Raw genomic sequence first — 9,416 nt, forward strand, 5'->3', positions numbered from 1 at the left:
TATATATATATATATATACATATATATATATATATATACATATATATATATATATATATATATACATATATATATATATATATATATATATATATATATATATATATATATATACATATATATATATATATATATACATACATATATATATATATATATATATATATATATATATATATATATACATATATATATATATATATATATATATACATATATATATATATGTCGGGCAATGTATGTACTCTAACAGCAACCAAACATGTCTACTAGTGTTTGGTTAAAACTCTTTAGTTTCAATTGGAAAGAGGGAAAGGATAAATCTTCCCATTAGTTTATCTGTGCACTGTCAAGAAACTTGTTTTGACATTGTTACAACACAGCTGGCCTTGTCGACCGTTCGAATGACCTTGCTAATCGGGCAGCTGAGCTACCTGGAATCTGTTGGACTACTGCCCAGAACTGTTAAGGCCTAAAAACATGTAGGAGGCTACCTTTTAAAATTCCTTAAGGAATCAAGGGTGTTGTTTCTGCACTCTCTGCGCTCTCTTATCAGCAGTACTGACAGAAGAATGCAATAGATTAATGAATGGTAATAAATCCTCTTTGACACGCAGTCATTCAAAGGTCGCAGTAAATTGAATATAAGGCAGTACCGAAAGACCGCTCACCAGAGGATTAGGCTGGGTGGACTATTGTGTTCAAAGCCTGTTGTCTCCATATGCATATGTCTGATGTGAAATAAACATTCTCTCCCAAGATCGGTGATGAACAAAGCTTGACCTTAATTGCTGTGGACCTCACCTGGATCTCAACAATTGGCGTAGTCGGCGAGGGGGCAAGCCGGATCGAGGAGGAGCTCGAGAACCCTGGTGAGACAAAGGAGGAAAGAGCCGGCCAGCTTAAGGAAAAGGTAAGAAAGCTGCCTCCTTTCTCACACTGGGGATACTCGTTGCTCTCTGAGATCTGTCCTTGCCCTTTCAAAACGAACCAGGCTCGAAGGAGGTTTATTTGCACATCGGAAAGGGGTACCCGGGAAGGTAAGGGCCCATTGGAAGGTTGAGGGGAACCCCAGGACACTCCTTTGGGAGACCGTGGGGGAGACCCAAGAATACGCCAGGGCCAGGATCCGAACGGGAGATTGAGAGGAGGGAAAGGTGTGAAAACCCCGTTGGGAGGGTGAGGGAGCGGGAAGTGTGCATTGGGAGTGTGAAGAAACACCCCAGGCGGAGAACACTAACCCGGCCCAAGAAAACTCTAGGAAGGATCAGTGAAATAAGGAAATATGGGAAATAAGACGTCAAAATCAATAGTGGATAAAGATGCCCCACCCCCGAATACAGCTGCGGGATTAATGTATGAAAAATATGGACCTAAGTCATGCACTCAATTGGCATTGTGGGAAAGGTGGACAAAAGGGGATCCACACCCATTCCCAAGGTGGGGTTCTCTAAGATCAGAAATCGTAGATAATCTATCAAGCCGGCTAGAACATCGAATGAATGATAAAATAAAACCTGAGCCAGACATGCGAGCGTATGATATGTGGGAAGAAGAAGCCTTACAGGTAAATGAGGTGGCTAGAAAATTAGTGGAACAAAAAGTCGAGAAAATTGGAGCACAAACTAAGGGGATGCAAGTAAAGGAAATCTTCCCGCCCCTGTAACTGCAGTGCAGAGGTGGGAAGACCAGGGAAACAATGCAGGTGTTCCACCTGCGCGTGTGAATAGCACACTAAGTCTGTATCCGGACCTGGGAGCCATGGGACTGCTGGCCACAGCCTCTGCCTACCCGGTCCAAGAAATAATTCCAGCGGGCCCAGGAGGGCCAGCTCAATCGGTGTACAGACCGTTTAGAGAGAGTGAATTGAGATCGATGAAGGAGCGAGTACTAGAACTGAGAGGGAATGTGGGAGCAACAAAGGAATTGATAATGCAGTGGGTTGAGGCACACCGTTGCTCGCATAGAGACATTGGAGTATTGTGCCATGCAGTGCTGTCCCCATTTGTGTGGAAAAGGGCTAAACAGGATGGTAATTGGCCAGAGGAGGAGCCACAGGGAGCAGCGGCATGGACTGCCGCACAGAGGCAGACTGCACGTCAGCTCCTCTATGATGCAATTGAGAGCGCAATGCGGCCGGCAACGTTAGATTGGGATAAGATCTATGAAACAAAGCAACGCCAGGGGGAGCGCGCGACTGAATTCATGCATAGATTAGTGCAGGCATTCTTGCAATATGGGGGTTTCCAAGTTGAACAAGAAATACCACAACGAGCGTTGACGAACTTCCTAATGGAAGGACTCAGACCTCAGATTAAGAAGCAGTTAAAGTATGTAATGCTCGGCTGGCAGGCAAGACCAGCAACTGAGATTTGTACAGCTGCCGACCAATGTTCATCCCGGTCAGAAGAAAAGGAGAGCGCGAAAACAAAAATTAAAGAGGAGGTGTTCCAAATGGTATTATTAGACAAAGTGGCAGAGCAAAGGAAGAATAAAGATTGGAGAAAGTGGGAGCTAGAGGAAGATGACACAGACTCAGAAGACGAAGAAACGGCTAGACAGTGGGATCGCCGAATGAGAATCCAACAAAGGCCCCCGCCGGCGGCACCGAGAAGAGGGAAACCCAAGAAACAGGTAGGGAAAGGTCAAGGTTGGACACGATCGCCTCTACAAACACGCTCAAAAACTGCAGCAGGCCAAAACCGAGCACAACCAACAGCGCCACCGCAGGAATGCTTCCAGTGCGGGAAGGAAGGGCATTGGCGAAGGAATTGCCCTCAAGGACAGCCGGGGTTTCAAGACGGTGGATCAAGACGGCTGCAGGGTCGTAAGTCATATTGACACACCGCTGGTGGACCCGTGTTGCAGGGAGCTATGCTGACACTAACACCAACAGAGGAGCCGACCTTCACTCTGGATGTTTCGGGTAAGAAGCTTCCTTTCTTAGTCGACACGGGAGCCACCCATTCCACTATCGCAGCGAAGGAACTGCCAGGAGTTGAAAAATCAAACACCGAAGTACAAATAGTAGGATTAGGGGTAAGGTACAGACTTTAAAAGCAACAACACAATTACCAGTACGGTGCGGACCTTTGCAAGAGAAACATGCTTTCCTTCTCACAACCACTACGCCAGTTAATCTGCTAGGTAGAGATTTGTTGTGTAAACTAGGATGCACGATAGCATGTACAAAGGGAGGGGTTTATGTTGATATTCCCAGGGACAAGACACATTTGGCAATGATGATCCTGATGACACCGCATCCGATTGTTTATTGGTGGAGACTGCCGGAGGAACCAATTAGAAATGCTTGGTCATGCCTAAACCTTATCTCAGACGAAAATAAGGAAATGCAAACGTGGTTAGACAATGCACAAGTGACAATGCACACATACTATAACCCTCCACATTGTACAATCTATTATGATGCGGGAGGGGATGACATTGAATTTGCGGAGAAAATTGCTCCGCACTTGGAAACACGTAATGATTTATTGCTTTGCCGCCTAATGGTTGGTAAGGAAGGTGTCGCAATGGAGGTTAAGCTCACAGACGAGCAAAGGCAGTTGACAAAGTATCCGCCGGGAGTAACCTCACATACAACAATGACTACAGCAAAGGAATATCACCCAAAGGATTTGGGATTTATGGTTTACCGCCTACAGGAGGCAGCAGTGAGCTGCACAGAAACAATAGTGCACTGGGAAGTGCATAAGTTGAAGAATAACGAAGGATGGATCTGTGACCTTATGGAAAAAGAAATACACGGACTGGTGGAAGAGGTTAATTTACCACCAAAGCGGGAAAAGGCATTGGAAATGATGAACACGATAGAAAAGGTGGAAAATCTGATGGGAGAGGTCCCACCACAATTGTGGACAAAACATGATAATGATGTGGGTCGAATCATTGGGGCAACGCCTCTAGTGGTTAAACTCAAACCAGGAATGCCTTTGCCAAATGTGCGCCAGTACCCTCTCCGTAAAGAGGCAGAGGCTGGCATTGCACCCGTAATCAAATCCTTGAAGGAACAGGGTATAATTGTGGAAACTACAAGTCCGTGTAACACACCTATATTGCCAGTGAAAAAACCACAGAAAGATAAATGGAGATTTGTCCAAGATTTGCGAGAAGTGAATGAGATAATCCAAGGTGTTCACCCCGTGGTACCTAGTGCAGAGGGACTGATAACATCTATTCCCGCTAACTCCACTCATTTCTCAGTCATCGATCTATGCTCTGCGTTTTTAGTGTACCCATCGATAAGGAATCGCAGTTTTTATTTGCCTTTACGTACAAAGGCCGTCAGTACACATGGACTGTATTGCCTCAGGGGTTCGCAGACAGTCCAACTTTATTCTCGCGGGCTCTACACAAAGATCTAGAAGATGTTGTTTTCAAAAGTAATTCAGTCCTGCTACAGTATGTGGATGACCTGCTAATTTGCTCCCCAAATAAAGCAGCGTGTACAAACGATACGCTGCAGCTGCTACGGGCGTTAGCAACAAAAGGCCACAAGGTAAACAAAGACAAACTGCAAATGGTCCAAGAAAGGGTCAAGTATCTGGGACACTACATCTCCCACGGAAAGAGGGAGTTGGACAAAGGGAGGATAACCTCGATCACGGAGGTCCCCCGCCCTCGCACGAAGAAGGAGATGATGCGATTCCTAGGTATGGCAACTTACTGTAGACAATGGGTTGTTGATTATGCAATCCTAACCAAGGAACTGTATGTTGTGGTCGGGAGAAACCAGCCACATAAAATCGTGTGGAATGAGCAGATGGGGGAATGCTTTACAAAATTAAAAGCAGCACTTTCGGTGGCTCCCGCTCTGGGGCTACCGGATTATGACAAAACGTTCTTCCTTTACTCTCATGAAACAAAGGGATTTGCACAGGCTGTGCTAACACAATCGCACGGTGACCACCAACGACCAATCGCATACTTCAGTCGAAGGCTGGACCCGGTCGAACGCGGCCTACCTTTTTGTTTACAAGCAGTGGCTGCAGCCAGTTATGCAGTAAAACGCACGGCGGAAATTGTAATGGGGCACCCGCTGGTTTTAAGGGTTCCCCACTGTGTTGCGGCTTTGCTCACACAAAAACAAACACAGCATTTAACCAATACACGTCTGATGCAGTATGAGACGACTCTCCTACACCAACCGAACCTACAGATTGAAAGATGCAACGTTCTTAATCCAGCCTCTTTGCTGCCAACGGAGGACGACGGCGACCCACACGATTGCACGGAGGCGATCCAGGAAGTATCCACTGTACGCCCGGATCTAAAGGATCAACCACTAGAGCGACCGGACCTCACCTTGTTTGTTGATGGTTCGGCATACCGAGGACTAGATGGCTCGGGGCATGCAGGATACGCTGTGTGTACGATTGACGAATTAATGGAAGCGTCCCGTCTGCCTTCTCATTTCTCCGCCCAGCAGGCGGAATTGTGTGCCCTTATCAGGGCCTGCGAGCTGTCTGCCGATTCCGTGGTGAACATATATACTGACTCTAGCTATGCTTTTGGTGTTGTACATGACAAAGGTGCAATATGGAAACTGAGAGGGTTTCTTACCTCAGCAGGAACACCAATAAAGAATGGCAGTTTGGTGTCCGAGCTGTTGACAAGCATTACACTGCCAGCGGAAATTGCAGTCATTAAATGCCGTGCACACCAGAAACTGACAACTGACATTGACAAAGGTAATAATAAAGCAGACAAAGCTGCAAAAGAGGCGGCTAGTCTGCCTTTGCCTTCGATAATGCAGGCACGATTGGCGAAAGAGCAAATCAAGCTGCACCAATACAGCTTGTCAGACATTATTGCAATTCAAGCTGCTGCAACACAGAAGGACCATGATAAGTGGCAAGCAGCGGGAGGAGTAGCGGATGACAATGGACTTTGGTCAAACAAGGGGAAGGTAATAGCACCTGTTGAAATCCTTCCATGGCTTGCACGCATGGCCCATTTGAATGGACATGTGTGCAAGAGGGGGACTGTGAGACAAGTACAAGAATCATGGTATGCCCCAGGAATTGGGAAAATAGCAGAAGGGGTCTGTAAAACTTGCCAGATATGTCAACAACACAACCAACACAAAATTGATAAGATAGGGCAGCCGGGAGCCCACCCGCCCCCATGGGGTCCTTTTGTGCACCTACAAATAGACTTTATAAATATGCCACCATCATGCGGATATGGAAATATCTTGGTAGTGGTAGACATGTTCACTAAATGGGTAGAGGCATACCCATGTACAAAGGCAGATGCTGCCACCGTTGTGAAGCACTTGTTAAAAAGCTTCTTCTGCCGATTTGGCATCCCTCACAAAATATCACATGATCAAGGGGGGAACTAACACAGGCAGCGTGTAAAGCACTGGGAATAAAACAGGCATTTCACTGTGTTTATCATCCAGAGTCAGCAGGCGCCGTGGAAAGGCAGAACGGTATCCTAAAGAACAAGCTGGCGAAACTAACAACGGAAACAGGGTTGAAGTGGCCAGATGCATTACCCTTGGCACTAATGAGCATGCGATCCACAGTGAACCGGAAGACAGGGTTATCCCCTCATGAAATACTAATGGGAAGGCCGATGCGACTTCCCGTAACTGCCCCCACCGACATAAACAAATTGAGTATTGCAATGATGGATGAAAACATGCTGACATTCTGTAAACAGCTCTCCAGGATCGCGAGGACGATACACACGAGAGTGAAGGAGGCCTTACCCGAGCCGGTGGAAAGGCCGTATCACACCTTCCAGCCAGGAGACTACGTACTGATAAAGCACTTTACAAGGAAAACGGCCTTGGAACCACGGTGGAAAGGACCGTTCCAGGTATTGCTGACCACCCCAACTGCCGTAAAGTGCGAAGGTAAGCCTGCTTGGATACACTTTTCACACTGCAAACTTGCCATCCCAACAGAGGAGGAGATTGTGCAAGAATGAACCCATTACAGCAAATCCTAGTTGCCATAATTGCCTCATGGATGGGAAGCTGGGAAGTGGAAGGGCAAATTGATAACTGGACAATCCAACCCATCCAACAGAGGGGGAAAAGAGCAATTGGGAACCACACTGAACATTTACACGAGTTGGGAGTACATGGGATAAATACATTCTTACTTTTGTCGCACAAATATGCTACATTAAGTAATGAGACTAAGTGCTGGGTGTGTGCTTATCTCCCGCACTCCTCACAAACGGGTTTGCCATTATCTGTGATCCCATTTGAGGAAATAGACTACTGTGGTGCTGCTTGGTACAACAATTTTAATTTGACAAAAAAAAACAGTAACTCATCATGTGTAGACTTTACAGGTGCGTGGTACCCTCCTTTTAATTTAAAGAAAAGACCTCCGTACTTCAGAATCACATATAAGCGTATGGGGTTTATCTGCCTTACTTGGACAAAGCCTCATGCCAGATTTCAGGCAGGGAACTCCACTTGTAATATATCAATAGAGATAAGTGACTTACCAGCCAACAGGAAGGGAGAGAATGGAACATATCCGAAGGTTGCATCTAATGGCACATATTTTGTGTGTGGGTATAGAGCCTACCCATGGCTGCCAAACAAATGGGGCGGTTCATGTTATCTTGCGTACGTCGTACCGCACATGCGTTTGATCACTGACCCATTCTCTGAGATAGATCGGACACGACGTAAGAGAGCTATATCAGATGGAGCATATGCAGCAATGATAATTTTCCCCCGATATGGGGCCTGGGTTGCAGGTAGGGAACTTATCAGCATGGCATCAACATTGGAAATAATGGGAAATGATACCGCTGATGGTTTTGAGAAAATTAGCGCGGAGCTGGTCGCATTAAGGACTACTGTAATGCAAAATAGAATAGCTTTAGACATGATCCTAGCTGAAAAAGGGGGAACATGTGCTGTAATTGGCAAAGAGTGTTGTACGTACATCCCAGATAATTCAGAAAACATTAATGACCTCGCGGGTCACATAAGGAAAGAGGCGAGCAAATATAAAGACTACAGTGGTGATAACATGAGTAGCTGGTTAAAGGGATTGTTTGGGGGTTGGGGAGGAAGTGTTTTGAGATTTTTTATAACAATCCTGATAATCATCGTGGCAGCCTTTATATTACTGATGGTTTTCAAGGTAATTGCCCAAAAGGCCATTGGAAAGTGTTTTTCAGGATGGACAACAAAGCCCAGTACCCAGCTAGTACAGACGGAGATGGCCCCGGTGAACACCGCTGGACTGCTGCCCTCCTCAAACCTCCCTGCACTTACACCTACCCCCCCACTCCAATACTCTGTACCCCACCCATGTCACCCCAACCCATGAACAATGAAACATATTGTAACCTTGCAGTAGTCGCCGATCCATTACTTTGGCTTCCTCCGAGTGATGAACAATTGCTTCAACTCACATTGGACGAATGTCTTTCGTTGCTTGCACCAATTGAAGGGCTAGGTAGAAATACCATTTGATTTGCCTTGTTGGTAATTGCTGGCAAGTTGTGCCTTCATTATACTCTGGCTTGTAGTTTATCAAATATTATTTTGCTTTGTTCATAAAGAACATTACATTTATATACTTTAACACTGCCTTACTTGTTGTTCATGAAGTCCATTAAGCGGCAATATATATATATAATCAAATATTTAATGGAACGTATATTCCTGTATAACTTCATTCTTGTTTAGCCATGAGCAATTCTTGTACGAACAGCTTTTGGGAGTGCTTGGTTTCCTTATATTCTATGTTTAAATGTTGCGATATTTCCCGATTTCCCTTGTTGAAGACTTGGGGTGTTAGTGGACCGGTTGGAAAGTGGGTAGGAACCCCTTTTGGGCTGGGGGCGCAGCTGGAACTCCCGATCGTTTTGGTCCATCTGGAGCTAAACCTAAGGATGGCCACCCACTGGAGGTTGCTGTCTGCTGACCTGCCGGCCTGCGGATGCTCCTTTTCTTCATTTGTAGTTTCTTTTGCAAATGTTTCAAAGAAACAAGAGGAGGGAAATGTCGGGGATTGTATGTACTCTAACAGCAACCAAACATGTCTACTAGTGTTTGGTTAAAACTCTTTAGTTTCAATTGGAAAGAGGGAAAGGATAAATCTTCCCATTAGTTTATCTGTGCACTGTCAAGAAACTTGTTTTGACATTGTTACAACACAGCTGGCCTTGTCGACCGTTCGAATGACCTTGCTAATCGGGCAGCTGAGCTACCTGGAATCTGTTGGACTACTGCCCAGAACTGTTAAGGCCTAAAAACATGTAGGAGGCTACCTTTTAAAATTCCTTAAGGAATCAAGGGTGTTGTTTCTGCACTCTCTGCGCTCTCTTATCAGCAGTACTGACAGAAGAATGCAATAGATTAATGAATGGTAATAAATCCTCTTTGACACGCAGTCATTCAAAGGTCGCAG

General features: G+C 45.5%; 1 long non-coding RNA gene across 1 annotated transcript; it reads left to right on the plus strand.

Annotated features, from left to right (window-relative positions):
• Positions 1-240: 240 nt before the first annotated feature.
• Positions 241-8,588, plus strand: LOC147025868 (uncharacterized). Its single transcript, XR_015058040.1, has 2 exons — positions 241-913; positions 6,691-8,588. It is a non-coding gene; the product is annotated as an uncharacterized LOC147025868 (long non-coding RNA).
• Positions 8,589-9,416: the final 828 nt, after the last annotated feature.

This window comes from Eptatretus burgeri, chromosome 5 (assembly GCF_056783735.1).
Source record: "Eptatretus burgeri isolate ZD-2024b chromosome 5, Ebu_testis_v1, whole genome shotgun sequence".
Lineage (NCBI taxonomy): Eukaryota > Metazoa > Chordata > Myxini > Myxiniformes > Myxinidae > Eptatretus > Eptatretus burgeri.